Genomic DNA, 20,102 nt, shown 5'->3' with positions numbered 1-20,102 from the left:
ACGTGTTTTTAGGCGCCTGGCGCACCTGCGACAAGATGGGGTTCTGGGGTATGATGTGTCATCAGGAAGGGTCTAGTTCCGGTTCTGCTTTCACTTGCAGGTCACATTCCTTCAGCAAACCTAAAGGTTAATGACTGGAAAAAGATGGCCTGGAGGGATACCTAGAGCAATGCCTGTGGTTATGATTAATTCAGAACCTTCAATCCATCAGTGGTCACTTTTTGTAATTTAACTCTGAGTGGGCCATGTATGCTCGGACTTGGCCCCTGAGTTTGCGAGCCTAGAGACGCCAGGTGGACCTCGCTGACGATGCAGTGAGGCCGGCAAATGCTATATCGACTGTCTGTCTGTTCGTCTCTCGTCTTGCTTGTTGTGGGCCCTTAAGCCTACGGGTCCCTGGTTGCACGTTATAAACTACATAAAGTAAAAGGGGTAGCTTGTGGTCTTGTGCAGAAAGGATGTGACTTGGCAGTCCGACTCCAGCAAGGAAAAGGAAAGCAATCCTAAAATGTTTAGATCTGCCCTGTACTATAGAGATTGATGGACTGGGAGCATTTCGAAGACTGGCTGAGGCTGGTGTTCAATCTTTGTGGTTGCCACACATTTTAAAATATGAAGGCTTAAAAAAGAATGGCTAAAATCTACTTGCAAAAATCTGAAAAAGAACTACTGGTTGAACTCGAGGGGTTATTCGGAGTTTATAGGAAACATATAAGGCTATGGGAGAAGGAAAGGAGGATTCGCAGACAGACGTGGAGCAGGAGAAAGATACAAAAAGGTTTAGAAAGCTAATTGGCAAACATGCTGTTGGCAGCTTGACTGCTAACACCCACGAGGTACAAGCTCGTTAAGCGTCTGGGAAAATAATGTAGTTTGCTTTATGTAAGAATATGGGAGGGAACCTTTTTGATTCTTAACAGAAAATGACTGAGACTTGATCGGGTGTTGTGGGGCCTTGGTTCATGGGTGGATTTAATTCCATCTCTATTGGTGAGAATGGACCTGGCATGGCTGCCAATGGGAGACCCAGACCTGCTGGATGAAGTGCCTATTGAAATGTTTTAAGAACATTCCAGAATTGCATGCCCTTACTTTGGCTGAAGTATTAAATTCTATTTTAGGGTCGGGTTCCAGGTCTCTAGAAAGCTAGAAAAAGGGACAAAGAGCACTATTGCATCTACATACTTCAGTGTGTTCTCAAATTAACATATTGATTTGACAAGGTCCATCCCACCCTAGCCTACTGAGAGGTCACACTGATAGTAACTTGTCAAATCTTGAGAAAATGGGGTAAGTCTGTGAGGGATTTGACCATCCGCACGGGAAGAGTGCGCTCGTCTGGGCTTTTTTTTTTGTTTTGTTTGTTTAAAATAATGATTGATGTGAGATCAACATGCGAAAATGTGGGGCCTTCCCGCACATATTTTCCACATTCAATGCACAACAGAAAAATAGTCATGTACTCTGGGAGGACACAGCTTACCAGTGCCACCCTCACCTGTCATGTGTAACTGACACCTGACAGCTCTGGGTACATAAAAAGCCTCTGGCCGTGGGCAGCCTGATTAGAATTTCAAGGCCCCATAGATTTGCATCTCCATTGTCAAACCTTGCACTGAAGAATGTTAATTAGCAGGCCTCGGGGAAGTCCTGCATGCAGGAAGTGACAATGGAGACCAGACGCCAACACCTCTTTGTAATGCAATGTGTCAACTTGGTACAAACACCCCTTCTTGGTATGAAAGGGCAGTGGATGTCCTGTCTGGAACCACTCCATGTAGAGTAGGGATTTATGTGAACTGTAGGAGACGAAAGTCTGCCTGCAACCCCCTACTTCAAAGGAGGCCCATTGTCATTAGGGAGACTCTTTGATGTGCAGCAGACAGGAAAATGGGTGGGACTTGGAAGTATATATTGTCATCCTTCCCATGTCTGTTGCCAAGGGCTCTGATTCTGACCTGAAGCATTACTGAAGATTGTTTGTGGAGCCCCAGGATTGTCTCACTTAAGTTAGGCTTGGCTGACGCCAATTCCTGGACCTCGTTTGGCTTTAAAAAAGGGCTGAGCCCCTCGCTGATCAGATCATCTGAAGACTTTGCAAGGAGTAAGAAAAAGGACTAATTTGGAGCTAAGCTGTAGCTACCTTACAACTTCTGGCAGTGAAGGAAGGCCAGGAGTTCCAGAGGGAAGCAAGATACCTCCCCTAAACATCGCCTAAGGAACAGAGGGAGATACCGGACTCTGCTTCAGTACCCAGCCAGCACACAGTGTACCCTGCTAGATTCTGACAGCAAGCTTCCTAGGTCGGGAAGTGCTGGAGAGTCTCTGGACAAAGGACAAGGCCATTGCCTGCTAACACCCTTCTGAGCTTTGGGCCGTCTGTCTTGAAAGGATACAAGCCCTGAGAAGAAGCTAGGAGTGCCACACAAGCATCATTCAGTGCCCATTTTGTAAGGACCTTTCGAGACAGTAGAGTCCTCGATTCGCACCAGGCTGCACTGTAAACTGTTGTCACGCCGCAGTCACCAGAGCCGTCCGAGACGTCTCAATCAGCATTCCAGATTCACTAACCAGCACAGAGAAGATTATTGGCCCCAAACCACCATGCCGGACAACCTTCAGACGTCCGCCCAGCCTTGCTTGCTGAACTGCCTGCTGCCTGGTACCCGCAGCTGTCGCCCACCACTGTCTCACGGGCTGCAAAGCACCCTGGAACTGCCTTGATGCTGTCGAGCACCAAGAACGTCTTCAGCGCTAGGTACATTTTGGTTCTGTGCCCCCCCCCCCCCCCCCCCCGTCCCTGAAGGCCCCTAGACACAGGTACGACCCTTTGCCTCTTTGATGCCGGAACCAAAATAATCTTGTTCAGTAAGACTGATTACTTTACCGACTACCCTCCTGTCAGTATCCAGAGTGCATCCCTTTCCTTCGTGAAACTGTCTGTCCCCTGTGTTCCTTTACAGTGTGGGTTGTAATTGTAGTGTGCTAGAACTGTCTGTTGTAGTAATAATAAAATGGATATTTTTATACAACCTTGACTAGACAGTCACTTTTATCATTGGGTAATAATTGTATTTTCTCTGTGTTGCAACTAACCAACAACCCACAACCTTTCGGAGTAAAGCCGCCATACCGTCCACCTTACCAACATTGGACAAGGGGGTCTTATACTTCACTTGTATTCCAATCTGTTCGGAAACCTTCTGGTGTATTAGAAGCGTGAGGTTGATTGATGGTTTAGAAACCGATATTCATTTCTGGACCACTGGTGCCCCGGAAGTTGATTCGTCAAAGTCCCAAAATTATTGAAGGCTGTGGAGGCCATTTACTAAAAGAATGCATGTTCCCTTGTGAAATATTCTCCCCCTCTCTCCTTCTATCCTGGCTTTCCCCTATGCCCGCCTATCCGCCCCTGTCTGCCCAGAATGTGATTTTTCGCTGCAGTCCTGTTGAAATAACATGGCAGATCCACATGAAGACGGGATTTGGGGTTGTACACTTCCCGTGATAACCTGGGCCTTGGCACACTGCTACATATGATGACCCATTCTTGTATGAAGTGCATGTCATATTACATTGATATCGCAACCATATTTTTCTTAGTGTACAGAGGGATAATGCTCTATGATGCCACTGCCTGTGTTGTCACTCGGGGCGCGGTTGTGTGATGTCTATTCCGCTCCCCCTGATATTTTGGTGAAATGACCTCCCTGCACACAACACACATACCAAATAAGCCAGCCACGCTTGGACGTTGAACACTACTTCCGATACACCTCAAACTCTCTACATCCTTCCAACCATCTTGTAAATCGAAGTCTCGGCAAATGCATCCTCACACTTGGGGCGCACATGGCCAGTGTATTGGTTCTGAAGAAAAGTCGAGCTGTGAAAGAGTTGCTGCCCTATTCTCCATGGTACTCGGATGCCCCTCCAGCAAAGGAGGAGCAGGAAGGGGGACTTTGGGCTAGGAGTACAGTTCTCATTCTACCTTGGCTAACGTTCACTAAAAGTTCCAGAAATGGGGTGCTTGATGCCCGAGGGGTGCAAGTGGGGAGGCACAGCTTTTTGCACTTTTGAATGTTTAGGGCCTTGGCGGCTGCTGGCTATTAGGTTGGTGACGTTGCAACGCTGCCCATGTTGCAGATGCGGTCAGACTTTTTTAAACGGGACTGATGTTTTTTGCCTCTGTTCGCAATGTTGATAACCTAGGTTTTGTGCAAGACCATACCCAGATGAGTGTTTAAAAAAAAAATGTATTTTGTTCTTTTTTAGCTTCTATTAGGTGGTGCTTTGGCTCCGCCTATTGACATCCGAGTACAGCTACGAGGGAGATGCACTGAGAGGAAGGGCACGCAGCCTGTGGGTGCTGTTTGCCTTTTTAAACCATGGCTATTCCCACCCACTACCTGCCTCCTCTTTCTCCCACTCCGCTTCCAGTGGGGTCTCTACTGCATGGTAACCTCCAACTATCGAAGTTTGTGTGGCTGCCATTCTTATTTCTCAGCAGCCTTCTGAAAGGTAGTGGCTTAATTGCAGGTGTTCGCCAGCTCCTGGTGAATTTAAAAACTTCAGTCGTTTTGATTTTAAAGCAGTGTGTGTCCTCTCCTTTGTTCCTTGTATTGAATTTGTTCGCAACCTCGCACTGGCAGTAGAGTTGCCTCTTTTATAGACATCTACAAAGCACTGCTGTCTTTGGCCAAGGTACTCGTACCATTTTGCATCCGTTGCTAAAAGGTTTGTGGCAACATTATATAGGTGACCATATATATATCAGGACCAGGGGTGTCTCCTGCATGTTCCATGTAATAATGTCTCTGCAAAAAAAGGCACTTTTTCTGCGAATTTTTTGCATGGCGACATTACATGGAACGATGTGGTGTCTAGTCACATGATCGACAGACAAATGGTCCACACAATTTGGTCGACAGGTCAAATGGTCGAATTATTTTTAAATGTATATATATTTTTTAGGTTTTCGTTTAGGGGAAAAAGGGTTTTTTAGCAAAAAAAAGGGGGTTATCCCCCCCAAAAAAAGTGAAAAAAAACATTTGACCATTTGTCCTGTCGACCATTTGTCCTGTCGACCATTTATATTCGACCAAATGACCTAGAACCGAACGATGTCTATCCCATGCCAAAACAAACCAGCACTGTTAAGCTGTGCCAATGCAGACCAAAGTGGGTATGAGGTGTGTGTACCCGGAGATCCGTGCGTATCGCTTACACGATGGCAAGCAGGACCTGCTTCCGGCATGCGCCTGACGGCCCTGGGGTGCAAGCAGTGATGGGGCCCAGCCATTGCCTTGATCCAGCCTGGGCGCCAGCCCGAGGCTCCTGTTTGCTCTGGGTGTGGACCTGTGGTGTTGGCCACGCATTGAGCACACAGTGGGATGTGAGGGGGCTGGCTCGGCACCCTCCTAGTCCTCAGCTCGTCACACGCCCAGCCCTCAGCTTCCAGCAAAAGAATACATGCATATCAATTAGTACTGGCGCTAACCCTTTCCTTAAACAAAAGGACGAGTGGGACCTGTTGGGGTTGGCGCCTGTGACTGCAAACGGATGGCTCTAAGCTAGCCTGGCACCCTCGGGAGCTGGATGCCCTGGGGGTAGCCGGATTGCCTGCCTCAGGGTGGTCTCTGGTGTCAGCTGCCAGGGGAAAGCCGGAGAGGAGCGATGGGTGATCGTGGCTTCTCAGCCGGGATTTATTTAACCACCAACATTAAAGGGCTGCCTGGGGTCCTCCACCGGTGTCCATCCAATATGTATTCCTACTGCACCTTAGTGGTGCCTGACTTTGTCCCTGGGGGTGCGTAGAGTGGCCCCGCCAGTGTCTCCCCAGATCATTTAATCTATGGGGTATATGATTTGATATGTAATTTATAACTCGTTTAATACCGAGAGGTTTCTAAGCGCGGACCTGGGGATCAAACCTATGTTGCTCGTTGTGGTCTTGCTTCCAAGGCGAGCACATTGCCCTTGAGCTATCCTCCGGAGACTGAGGAGACTAAGGGTTTGGAGTCGGGGTGAGTGGCTAAAGGCGGTAGACATTAAGATAGAGGCAAGACTTTTGGGGGTGGGGGTGCGCCTCTTATAATTCAGCTGGGGGGTGTGGGGGTGGGGGGGTGTGGGGGTGGTGTGTGTGTGTGTGTGTGTGTGTGTGACATGTGGCTGAAGCAATGTGTAGTGAACTTTAATGAGGCGGCCATAGCTGGACCCGCTGCAAGTGCTTACCCAAATTGGTGAATGGGTGCGGGGTCCAGATGGTTCAAGTATGCTCGAGCAGTGTGGAGGCTCTCACCTGGTCTGATTGCAAGAACACAGTGGAATCGGTGTGTTTAACGGGGAAATAAGCTGTTGGTGGTTGCGTCGGAAACAGCAGTGAGTTGCCACCCGGGAGTGACTACTATCTGTTGCATATCTCCCAAGAGGTTTGCAAGTTGGGTGATTGGAAAGGAAAGTGGCGCCGAACAAGCTGCAGTGTGTGTATGCATTGTGAACAGTTTTTCTTTGTTGCAACACGTTTCTCAACGTTTGTGGTTTCTAAGTGTGTGGTTTGCTGCGAACGTCTAGGTTGTGTTTCCAGTTGATGCAGGAGTGGAGTTACAGTAGATCGGCGTCTTGACGGTCTTGACTGGCTGCTATTCACTCATTGTTCAATTATAGGTGCAGATGCCATCAGGGGTGGACTGGGAACCAAATGAGGCCTTGGAAATAATGTTCAAAGTGGCCCCATATAACACATTTTCAGCAAGCCCAATGCTTTTCCTATGAGACAATTTGGAACTACCCCACAAAAGAGGCCCAGGGTGCAGAGGCCCACCGGGAAATCTCTGGGGTTCCCTATAGGCCAGTCCATCCCTGGATGCCATCCTTGTGGGCACTTCACATGTTGCCTAGAAAATGCCCTGCCCCAAATGAACACTAAATGAGGACCGCCTCGACATGTCACTGTGCGCTGGGATGCGCCTGTTGCACCTCCAGTGGACTCGTGCATCAAACTCGCGCCTGTACATTGAGTGTCGGCGAACATAGCTCAGTGGGTTGCACACCCACTGCAGAGATCTGTGTCCAATCTTGGCAGTACCACGGCAGACTTGCATCCATCAGCGGTAAATCGAACACACCCTGCTGATTTGCAATTGCTTATTTTGTTTGTTTTTGGATGGTTGGTCGTAAGGACTCTGAGATTCCAGTTCTCCGAGGTTTCCCATCTGGAGATTCCAGTTCTCCGAGGTTTCCCATCTGGAGATTCCAGTTCTCCGAGGTTTCCCATCTGGAGATTCCAGTTCTCCGAGGTTTCCCATCTGGAGATTTCAGTTCTCCGAGGTTTCCCATCTGGAGATTTCAGTTCTCCGAGGTTTCCCATCTGGAGATTCCAGTTCTCCGAGGTTTCCCATCTGGAGATTCCAGTTCTCCGAGGTTTCCCATCTGGAGATTCCAGTTCTCCGAGGTTTCCCATCTGGAGATTTCAGTTCTCCGAGGTTTCCCATCTGGAGATTTCAGTTCTCCGAGGTTTCCCATCTGGAGATTCCAGTTCTCCGAGGTTTCCCATCTGGAGATTCCAGTTCTCCGAGGTTTCCCATCTGGAGATTCCAGTTCTCCGAGGTTTCCCATCTGGAGATTTCAGTTCTCCGAGGTTTCCCATCTGGAGATTTCAGTTCTCCGAGGTTTCCCATCTGGAGATTTCAGTTCTCCGAGGTTTCCCATCTGGAGATTCCAGTTCTCCGAGGTTTCCCATCTGGAGATTCCAGTTCTCCGAGGTTTCCCATCTGGAGATTCCAGTTCTCCGAGGTTTCCCATCTGGAGATTCCAGTTCTCCGAGGTTTCCCATCTGGAGATTCCAGTTCTCCGAGGTTTCCCATCTGGAGATTCCAGTTCTCCGAGGTTCTAAATTCCTTGCCATCAGAATTGGCATAGTTAATGCTCACTCATAATGTTCGTTCTTGGCCATAATTAAGCCGTCTTCTATAGTTTGGTTATGAATACATAGCCTTCCTGATCTTTAGCAGATAAAGGACTTTCCCAGGTTTGTGTAATATTTATTTTTCTCTGATCAGTTTGTGTAGCTCTGGTGTAAACCCTGATTGTTCATTGGAGGTAATCCAGATCTTCCGATCTCTTGATGGAGAAATCTTCTCAATAGCGGATGCTGTCTGGTGGTAGTGGTCGGCAAGGTCTTGCGCTGAGGAGGGTGAAGCCAGCCTTTCAAGAGTGGGGGTCGGGGGGGGGTAAGAGAATCCTTTGCTCTTTTGCACACACTGCGTTTAGTGACCGTGACGTGAGTAGGATGTATTCAAGGCTTAAGATCTGGACCAGAAGCCGCCAAAGCCTTAAGCCCACAGCCTAAGAAGACCACCTCTTTCCAGCCCTCATGTTCTAACCCTGCTGGGAAGCCACTGGCCGCGTTTCCATATCATTATGGCCTCCGCCCAAGGCATTGAAGACTAGCCTGATCATTCCCCTACCAGAAAAGACTACACTGGGCCTCGGTGACTTAATCAAATGCTGGTTCCTCGCGCACACACACACTCTTCATTGGAATGAAAAGGCGTCCGTCTTGCCGTTACACTAATGGATCATCCAGAACCACCACGGGCAAAGATACTGATCCCCCCCCCCCCCCACAAGGCCCGGCCCTCGAGACCGCAATCATCCCAGTTATAAGAGCCTCACTTATGGATGCAGCTGACCCCTGCCTGTGGGTTCTGCTTCATGCTACCACCCTTGATGGGGCCACAAAGCCCTTCTAAATCTATTTACCCAAGTTCTGGGGCTTGTGGAACACCGTTCTGCATTGGGTCGGTCCCATACCCCGATCCCAAAAGAATCGTACAGCCTTTGGTGTCCCACAAAGGTCCCTCCCACGTGGCACCACCAGTGAACCCTTGCTAGCCTGAACATTGAGAGCCACGGATAGAACGATGACCTCCAACTCTACCCAGAGCACACATCCGGTCAATGATGTTCAAATAGAACTCCCCCCGCCCCCTTACTCCGTCATGATTGTTGAGTGCCTATCTGAAAATATGTAGAAGGGCCAAACTCCTCTTCCTCGGGGGCCTCTAGCAAACCTGCTCAAATCCAGAAATGGCTGACGAAATGTGTCTTGATCTCTCCTTCACTCCCATCCAGTGCTACATCTGCCAGCATCACCCTAGACTGAAACCTTTCCTTTTAGGACCCAAACTGTAAAAACAGGGACGCCCAAAGACTGGGACTGCGCATCAAGCTGGTCCCATCTCTTCTGCACTTCAAGAAGCAAGGGGGAGACCTGCTAATTAAATGAAGGAAGCAAGGGGGAGACCTGCTAATGAAATGAAGGTAGCAAGGGTGAGACCTGCTAACGAAGAAGGTAGCAGGTCTCCCCCTTGCTACCTTCTTCGTTAGCAGTTCTCCCCCTTGCTAACAAAAGGTAGCAAGGGAAGACCTGCTCGTGAAGAAGGAAGCAAGGGGGAGACCTCGGAAGGAAGGAAGGAAGTTAAAACAAACATATACACCAGTTTAATTCAGAAATTATGCTGAAAAAAAAATGTCTCCAAAAACGAATATGGCAGTAAAAAAAAAAAGAGAACCTGAATTTGAAATCGAAATGAAAAAAGAAAAACAAAAATATTCAAATGCAATTAAAGCTCTAAGACAACAATCCGATGCAGAAGCAATTCTAGCTGCGCTCAAACAGAACTATGGTCATTGCTAAATGACTCACCAAAAGCATCTCTTATGATTCAAGAAGTTGAAGCTCAGGAATGGATTAATCATTTTACAACTCTTTATAATCCAAATCCCAATGTCCCTGCAATTGATTTAGTACAAGAAGATGGTGCTTGGAATTTCAACTGGGACATATTAGACCTAAGAAACACCATCATGGCCCTAAATCCATCTCGGGCCCCCGGACCCGATGGATTATCAAATGCTGACCTCAAAGCAGCTTCAAATGAATGGGTGGCCTTCTTCGGCTTATTGAAAACACAAAGAAAATACCTCACAGTTGGACGTTGGCTGTGCTGATTCCAATTTACAAAGCTGGTGATCGTAAAAATCTGGTAAATTACAGACCTATAGCATTACTGGATCCCCTAGGGAAACTATTCGCTGGCTATCTTGTAAAAAAGCTTAACACCTGGGCAGAGGAGAATGCAAGACAAGAAAAAAGACAAACTGGTTTTGTCAAGAAAATAGGAACGAATGTCAACCTCCTGTTATTGAACTTGATAAAATGTGAAGTGATAAGTAAGAAATATCAAGTATACGCCATCTTTGTAGACTTAAAGATGGCATTTGACTTGCTTAGCAGGCAGAAGCTTTGGTCTAAACTCGCAGCCTGGGGATGTCCACCTTCTATTCTGAACCCGATCAAACAACTTTATTCAAATACCTCTGTCAGAGTACGGTTAACCAACGACGGGATGGTGACAAACCCCACTGCTACCTGTAATGGCTTGAAGCAAGGATGCCCTTTGGCAGCTTGCTTATACAATCTGTATACTTATGACTTTTGTGAAAAAATCCAAAACATAGCGGCTAATCCTCCAAAGATTAACAACGAGCCTATTCAAACGCTAATATACGCCGATTACATCATTATTTTAGACAAAACTGTATCAGGGCTAAAAAAATCTTTAGACAAAGCTCAAAATTACATGCTGGATAAACGGCAACAAAACTAAGGTAATGAAACTTACCTCTCAAAAAAATAACAAAACGCGACATACCTTAAAGATTTTTCTAGAAAGAGAAGAGATTGTGATAACCAAGGCAATTAAATATCTGGGTGTAATGATTAATCCGTCCTTAAATGAACAAGAATGGAAGATCCATATTAAGGGAAAAGCTAGATCTCTGGCCAGACAGGGCTTTTTATTCCATAGAAAATACGGAACGTACTCAACAAAAGCTACAATTGCTTTGTATAAGCAAAAAGTAATCCCGATTTTGACGTATGCCACCGAATCACTGATCAATCAACAAACCATGAATTGGCCCAGGTATGAACCGTTATTTTGGAGGAAAACACTATCTCTTCCAAGGTCGTTTCCAATGCCAAGAATCCGCTATGAATTAGCTATCCAATCCATCAAATCCATATTGCTTTGGAAGCAAATGGATCTCTTCAGGAAAATAATTTCTGAGGACAAAATACCATCGTTCGATATCCTGAGAGAAAATAATTCAGCATTTAATATCACAGCCCTGACTAAATGGACTTCTGAAATCAAGCGGAAAATGCAAGCTGAAGATATCTCTGAGGAAATGCTGATCAACAGGCCACAGTATGCAAAGCGTAAAATACAGACCAATGACTGGATCAAAACCATCGCTGAACAAAGTAAAAACAAACAATATTTAAAATGTTAAACTGAAACAAGAGCGCTCAATGAGTTGCCAGGTTACTTAAATTATTTCCCAGATCGTAACATACGTGATCTGTTTTTACGTATCCGGCTTAACATCTTACCGACCCGGGAATATCAAGCAATGACGGACAAATCGAACAAAGTAATTTCTGATTATCACTTTTGTAAAGCTATAAACATCACGGAAACTCTATTTCATCTGATCATGATTTGCCCGGCACTGAAGGATCAAATATCCTTGTACAGAGACTACTTTGGGATATTGTATGAACAATTGACAACTCAAGATGGGACAATTTATTAAGAGGACAAGACAAACGTCTAATTTTGACAATAATCAAATTCTGGCTGGAAATCAACAAAGAAAACAAGCTGAACGAGTGAAATGCAAGCAAATAATGTTTTCTGAATAATGTTCTCCTTTTATTTTCTTTTTTTTAATGTAATATATCTGCAAAACAAAAGAAAATGAAAAGTTTGTAAAATTCAAACAAAACATTTTAATAAAAAAGGAAGGAAGGAATCCTGTTCTCGTCTGTGCTCTTCCCCCTTTTTTTTTGTAGTGGTGGCCCAAGACAAAGGTTGGACAGGGTGCTTAGGGGGGGCGGGGGTTGGATTGCAGAGGAGAAATGACCATAACGGCCTCCCTAGGCAATGTGTCAATGCACCCGTGCAAGTGCAAACACTAGAAGTGCAGGGGGGAGGGCGGTTGATCGGGACGAGGAAAGGGAGAGGGGTTCAGGGAAAAGTGAGGGAGGGGCACCAGAGGCTGGGCAAGTGCATGGGGCAACAGGGGGGGGCGGGCGATTAGTGTGGGCAACGGGGTGTACCAGACTGCAGGCTAGTCTGGGGCGGGTGCCCACAGGGCAGTGCTAGTAGAGTGCGGGTTAAGGCTGGTCGAGGGGCCTGACCCCGGTAAGGCTCATAAGCAGTGCTGGTCATTGGGTCGACTCTCGCTGGAGCAGAGATCCGGCTACACATCTGGTGCCGGATCTCACGATCCGGCCAGAGTCGGCCACCCCCAGCCCATCTGCGCTGGAATACTTAAAGGAAAAAAAAAGCACCCGCGACATCAGCATTGCCTTTTACTGCCTGCTTTGGCACTGGACTTTAAAGCGCTCCTGGGACTTACCTGCGCCTACTGTTCCTGTCAGTGCGGAGAGATGACCGTGATGGGCCCAACGTGTCTGATCTGACGCCTTCATTGACACACTGGCCCGTCTTCAAACACGTGTGCAAAGGAAGGAGCCTTGAGATAGTAATGGGTCAGTAATGGCCTGCCAGTTTGCCTCTATGGTTTGCGCACAGATCTGCACCTCCTAAAGACCCAACAGCTCACCCCACAACTCCTACAAATTAACACCACAACGAGATCAAAGCACCACGCCCCCCCACCCCCCCTTTTCTTTCTGCAATTAACTTAACTGCTTGTAGGGCTGAGCAAATGAGTCTTGCTTAAGCTTTCACTGTCCAGCTCGGATCTTTCTTTTGTGCAAAACAAGGGGCGCTCTCTCTGCAGGAAGGAAGGGTTTCAAAGCAAAACCGTTTTGTAGGTCCAGAGATTTAAAACGGTTTGAGAAAGAAAGAGACTGGTGTGTAATGCAGAATGCTCGCTACATGCACAACTTGTGGCGAGCATTCTGCATTACACACCAGTGCCAAAGCCGCGGCAAAAGGCAATGCTTCCATCGCTGGCACTTATTTTCTTAGTATTCCAGCATTGCTAGATGCAAAGACTATTTTCTGTTACACTGCTTTGCATTCAGCTTCTAAGCTATCAATTTTATTATTATTTTTTATTTTGTTAGCAACCCGGCCATGGCTGTTAAACAATTCTTCATCAGAACAGTTATATGCCCCGATTCACAGAAACGTTTTATAAAGACAAAACCCCTGTGAGAAATGCTCTGTGAATTAGGCCCAAAGATTCATTTGATCGGAGGTCCTCTACCAGCCCCGCCCCCTCGGGCACCGCTCACCCCCCCCCCCCGACTCCTCCCCCACCCTGGCCCTTGTGGGATCCCCCACCACATTTTTTCCATTTCCACCGCTGCTCATAAGGGACACAGACAACTCGTGCTTTCTAGCTAGTTCTGTGGTCTAAAAATCCCCAATACTTGTGTGTAATAACGCTTTCGTTATTACTTCTGATGCCTTTTTGAGTTTCCGTCCTTCACCTGGCAACCATGGGTCCGTTCTGTAAAACTTGTCAGCTATGACCATTTTCTCGAGGCAAACCAGGTTTCCCCCTATACTCGTGCACTGTGTGCGTGCTGATGACTACCTTCTTCTGGACTGGCACGCTTCGGACCGACGCGCTTCAGGGGGCCTTGAAGTGAATGCCCTTGGAGGGATGCCTTCTTTTGGGTCCAGGCTTGCTGTTGGAAGACCTGCACCATTCTGCAAGGTGAATGGCATGCCGCATGACTCCTCACAGGGAGGGCCACCACTTGGGGTTGGTGGGGGGGGGGCGGGAGGGGAGGGGTGGGGTGTGCTTCGGGGTCATGTGTGCTAGCGCACGGATGGGGTCTCTACTCCATGTAGGAGTAGGTAAGTCTGCATGCCTGAGGGGGTTTGCGGAGCTTTGCCAAGAGAATTGTGGGCGGTTAGTCATTAGAGCTTCGGGAGGGGATATGGGCAATTGTGGTCCCTTGACAGCGCCCCCTACAGGCAGTCGGACATATAGAAAGTTATGCCCTGTACATCACTCTGTAGGGGGTGTGGCCAGGGGAAAAGCTGGCAGAGTTTGGGAACAGGCTGAGGTAAGTGGGGGGGGGGGGGCTGGAGAGTGTGGCAGCGGGTCTGTTCGGTGGGAGGGGGTTGAGCAAAACACCGACCCCTTGCTGAGGAGGCTTTCTCGGTCAGTCTTGCTTACGCAGATTTAGACCCCAAATCGACATGGCTCTGGGTACCCCTTCTCCTAGTTGTCTTTTAGGAGTTTGTAGTCCCAGACCAGGTACTCAAGTTGAGGGTCTCAACTAGAGCATTTGATGGCTCCTGGCATCTTCTCCACACCTGATGCGGCTTACTTAAACGGCGCTTCCCCCCTAGAAACAAGGGTGCGGCTGTGCTCTGAAAAGCAGGTCCTTCAGAGACCTTTCCTGTACTCTACCTAGTCCTACCTGACAGGACGGCTACGCTGTCCCCCCACGAGAGGGCTGGAATTAGCAGGGCTTGCATTAACCTTCTCCACTGACCTAGCCTTTTGAACAATGTGGTCCTCCCAAAATTGTATCTTTCAAAAGAGGTTGCATCTAAATATAAAATGATGCTAAATTAAATTCATGAAAATGGAGATCCCCCCAAATATGAAAAAAGTGTACCAGAAAAGGCTGCAGTTATCCGGGGTGGGACCTGATGGTGTCTGCTTTAATAATGTAAAGAATTAAATGGTGGGGGGGCTGATCTGGAAGGAAAACTGAGATGTTTCTTTACAAACCACAGGACATGGTCATTGAGAATTAATTATAAATGAGTAAACGTACAGCGCAAGCAGACGAGCAGACGCATGGCTGCAAGGGATGGCAACTTTAGCACATAACCTGTTAAGATGGTGGAGTTTCCCAGCCCCCGTAGCTCATTGTCTGCCTAAAAAGACAAGTGGAGGCCTTAAGCGCATGCCTTGCACAACCCGAGCTGGGAGTGCACTGTGACCAAGCCCGTGAGATTATCACTAGGAAGCTTTAAAACATTACCTTTGTGTCCGTCTCGCATTTCTGATCCCTCGCGGGTGGCGAGAGAGTAAAAGATACGCCAGGGAGCTTTCCCTGTAACCTTTCTCCTGTTCCTGGAAACCGTTGTGCTGCGTCAGAGGCACTGCTGAGATGGCATGTTCACCCCAGCCACTTCTAGGTTTTATAAGTGATATTCTGCACTGCTATACAAGGTGCTGTAATGGTTTAAAATTCATATAGGCCGGGATCGAAATGAATGTTGGATAAGCAGGAGCTGAAGGCAGCTTCTCGGTATTGTGATGAATCGTGTCAATCTGTGATCGAAATGAATGTTGGAGAAGCAGGAGCTGAAGGCAGCTTCTCGGTATTGTGATGAATCGTGTCAATCTGTGATCGAAATGAATGTTGGATAAGCAGGAGCTGAAGGCAGCTTCTCGGTATTGTGATGAATCGTGTCAATCTGTGATCGAAATGAATGTTGGATAAGCAGGAGCTGAAGGCAGCTTCTCGGTATTGTGATGAATTGTGTCAATCTGTCGCGTCGCTCCAGGGGGGTGGGGTTTTCCCTGTGAGGCTAGAGAGGTGAACCCGCTTTGCAATACCCCTCGCCCCTACGGGTAGAGGCAGCTGACTTCACTGGGAGACCCCGCCCCCATCCCTTGGGGACAAGGACTCCCACTCTTATGAGGAACTCCCTAAATATATCACTAACCCACCTTCAAAAACATTAAGTGAAGCCAAATGAGGAACCCACTCAAAAAGGTTTGTTATCCAAATCCATTACTCGTGCCTGTAAATGAAAACCTATACAGTACTGAGAAGAAAGGCAGTTGCAGAATACAGAGCGTGAACCAAACAAAGTGGAAGGACTTTGACATTGCTCTGCGGGATTCTCAAGGCAGCGTTGAAGGCGGAGACATTGGGGGAGAGAAGCAGCGAGTTTCAAATCGTCTCGCAGAGAGACGCTAAAGGAAACCTTGATGCGTTGTGTCCGATGCCAAAGGGAAACTGGAGTGTTGCTTCTGACGCGTAGTGTTGCAACGGAGAGGAGACGTGAGAAACTGATCTGGTTGCAAGGCTTCCTGATCAAGAGTGAGAGAAGGGGTGGACCATTGGGTCTGTGAACAACGCTGATACCGCTTCCTTTCAAGCAGTTCAAACCGGATGGACCGAAAGAGGGGAAAACGAGAAGCCAATCTGACAAGGACAGGAGGTCTTCCAACCTGGGAGTCCTGGTGACGTTATCGCTGAACAATCCAGGGTACTGGGAAGGCGCAAGACTCTGGAGGGGGACCCAAGATTATTACTGGCACGCTTATACTCATCCCAGTCAAGATAAAGTGCTAAGACTAACTGAAGAGAGTTGAGAATCCTTACTGGAACGCTCCTACTTGCTATATCTCTACTGGGACATAAGAATGGAAGGACAAACAAATGAATATTGAATGCTCAAACTTGTTCCAGTCAAGATAAAGTGTGGACATTAAATAAGGGAAAACCCTTACACCGGAATGGAAAGAAAGGAATAAAATTGGTCCATGGAAGAAAAGGGACAAACGGAACTAGAATAAGAGGAGAGTAACAAGGAACGAAAGAGTAATTGAGTGAAAGGCAGTTGATCTTGACAAACCCAGTAGCTGAACTGTGTGATTTAATAAAAAAGTTACCAAGAACTACCTAAGGATACTTTATTGAACTGAACATGGTGAAGAACCAGCCGGCAGTAGAAGGGAGTACTTATCCTGTACTTTTGTTGTCTGAATACTGGTAGGGTTAGGACCGTTAGTTGGGATGGTTGTGAGAAACCTGAGGGTATTCTCCATGTGAAACCTTGAGAATCCCTTATTCAGGTGGCCAGGACACGGCCATCGCTGTTGGATCCACTTCCCTGGGGGTGCACCAGTGGGTGGGGGGGGAAATCACCTGGGTAGGGGAACCCGGGGTCGTGCTCGAGTGAGTGGGAGGGGGGACAGAATGCCCCAGGTGACACGCGGTATGTTGCAGACGAGGAGGGTGAGGACCCAAAGACCTTTGTGGGCTGTACTCCATCTGGCCCTCTTTCTCCCATAAAGTCTCTGGTACCAGAATCTAAGCTCCCCCCAATCTGGTAAATAATCTAGGAGCACAAACCCTATTCAATTGGACAATCACATCTCCCAGAAACCCTGCTTTCCCACTTCCTACCCAAAAACTCAACTATTCTTCTCCTCATCCTTTTGATTATTCTTTTAGAAACAATCCATCTGCCCTGACGGAACACTACCGGTCCCAGAATCCCCGGTTTTCATTTCACAATCCGTTATTCCTGCATACCTCACAAACCCCAAAACTACCGTTCCTCTATAGATCAATGTCTAAACTCCTGGTCAAATGTAACATGCCCTTCTAAGATCCCCACAAGCCCTACTACGAAGGTCTTTATTCCATGTAACACCTTGTTCCCTTCTGCCCCGGTAAGACATCTGGACATTCTACCTCTCCCCTTTTCTGACACGAACATTCTTTCACACCACAACCGACCAAGCACTAATCCCAGAACCGTGTACTTGACACATCCCAACCACAGCATTAACCTGAATCACACACCTGTCGCCCCTTTTTTTTTTTCCCCCATAGGGAAAAAAGGTGGAGCCAGAGAGCACAGTAAGAGCAAGGCGAGTACAGCAGAGCTGGCTACCATGTGGCTGTTCAAAAGAAGAAGGGCGGCAGAAAGCAAGAGGCTGTTGAGGAGAGAAGTGACCTTGCCCTTTTCGTCAAAAGCCAGCAGAATCTTCGTGGAAGAGAGCCTAAGACAGTGAACAATAGCACAAGTGTCCTGCAGAAGATGTCACTAGTATATTGGGCAAGCCTATGCCGATAGGCAGGAGTGAGGGAGGCTCCTGCGCCCGTGGTATCGGCCTTGACTCCAATTAAGCCAACAGACAAGCGGTTCGACACAGCCGGTGAGTCGAGGGGAAAACTGATAAGGGCTGTGATGAATGAAAATCGCAAAGTAGCAACTTTTGATGAACTGTTAAAAGTGGGAAAGGGAGACCAGGTGCAGAGGGAAAGCGGCACCATGTGGGTGCTAACCTGAGGGACTCTGGTCGAGCCCCATATAAGATAAACTATAAACCAGAAGGCCGTAGGAAGGAAAGCGAAATAGATCAAATTGCTCATACAGAGCATCAAGCAAAATATCTGTACCATCGAGACTTTGAGCTACAAACACTGTGAAAGAAAGGGAAGTGAATACCATAGCGAAAGTGAACATTTAGAAACGGGGGGGGGGGGTGTGAGAGGGGGTGAAGGCATCACCCAGCGAACTTTGAGCAAAAAAACATTATTTGTTCAAGGAAATTCTTTTGTTTTGTTATTGGAACACGACCAGCCCCGAAGGTGAGAGACTTTCTAAGGAAACAGAACTTGACCATCGGCTGTCCTGAGAACATCCATCGGAACAGTCTTCTTGTGCTGGAGAGGCCCGAGACCGTACTGTGCAACAAGCTCCCATCTTACCCTGTGTCCGAAACGCGAGGAAGGGAGCTGCAGGCTACCACATCCCGACATATTTGAGAAGCCATCTTTCCATGGGCACTATTCCCACACCCCCTTTTTTTTTCTTCTTCTTTTTTTTTTTTTTTGTATTAGTTGTGATGTTTGGCAATAGATTTCTTAGTATAGGCCCTTTTATTTGACACAATGCAACTAGGAATGCCTTATTTTTCATTTGTTGGTCGATGCTTTTTCCCATCTTAGGTTTAGATTGGGCGTTTTTCGAACCTGTATACAGCATTTATTGTTCAATAAACACCCTTGAACTGTGATCACTCGTGTCTGTCTCACTTATTGTCACCAGGAGTTCCTCACAGTCGACTGATATTGATTTGGACTGTCACTGACTAGCACCGTCATTAGATTTGTTGGGTAGGGAATACCTTAGTATAGAGAAGGATGGGAGTTTCCAGCTTTCATATAATACAATATCAATAGTGAGATGGGAATTCTGAGTCTGTGTTCTTCTCCTGACATTCTATTCCAGCGACCAGGAGCTGACGCGGAGCAGGATTCTATGGACAATTGCGTCCAGATGAAGAAGGCAAACCCTAATTGTCTACATAAAGAAGAGAAGGATCCATGAATATGAATTGAAACACTAGTCAAATACATGATATAACTTCCTATTGAACCACTGTGGCGAGACGCAATGACTATACGAACAAGCTTAGGCCAATGACTATGAAGAAGCTATTTTGGGTCTATTTGAGACCGGGTTAAACTTGTCATTGAGGACAGACTGAACAAGGTTAATGGGTATTTGAACAAAGCAATTGCGGATCGTATTGTGAAAGGTTTAAGCTCTCCTTTGAGATATAAATACAAATCATTTGGGAACACATTGATTGATAGAGATCAAATAAATTGAATCTAGTGAAAATTGATAATTTTATCATTTGGGCTTCAATGTGTGAAGATAAACACTTTGAATCTTATGAAAAGTTTGTACCATAATTAAGTGTGAATAACATTTTGTATTTTAAGTTGTTAACGTTAACTGCTATAGCTAATATTAAGAAAACAACAATATGAGCTATAACACCCTTCAGGATTTTCAGAATTCTTTTTTTTTTCTCTTGAAATATCTAAAGTGCCACACAGCCGAGCACAACCGCAAGACCCTATCAATCTAGCAAGGAGCTTCGTCTGGGGAACTAGGAGCTACCACAGGGATATCTGCAAGTCTACCGTCCACATGAGCTGCAAAGATATCATTTCGCCCTCATGCTTTAAATGTTGTGTAGATATGTGCTGATGTTTGGATTGTCTGCCAATGCACACAAAATGCACTTAGGTTTATTTGGCATTCGTTGAACTGGGGAGCCAAAAGTAGCTCCTCGTAGCTGTTGGTGTCAAGCTAAACGGGCTCTTCTAGGCTCTAAGCAGGAGCTAAATTACCCGCAGCTTCCCTTCATTGTGAACCCTGTTCCATGTGATGAAAACAAGGCATGCCTCCGCTACCCCTCTCCCCTGCTGATCTGTTCTCTCTTGGCACTGTGCCCCTGTCCACCCTCTGTCCTCCGGGCCCAGT

At 47.0% G+C, this 20,102-nt stretch overlaps 1 protein-coding gene across 9 annotated transcripts in view; it reads left to right on the top strand.

The window, feature by feature from the left end:
* Positions 1-20,102, top strand: part of SLC45A3 (solute carrier family 45 member 3) — a 141,527-nt gene that overhangs the window by 99,562 nt on the left and 21,863 nt on the right. The window lies entirely within an intron of this gene.

This window comes from Ambystoma mexicanum, chromosome 13, assembly GCF_040938575.1.
Source record: "Ambystoma mexicanum isolate Mex_15411 chromosome 13, UKY_AmexF1_1, whole genome shotgun sequence".
NCBI classification, from domain to species: domain Eukaryota; kingdom Metazoa; phylum Chordata; class Amphibia; order Caudata; family Ambystomatidae; genus Ambystoma; species Ambystoma mexicanum.
This window is presented reverse-complemented; position numbering and strand designations above follow the sequence as displayed.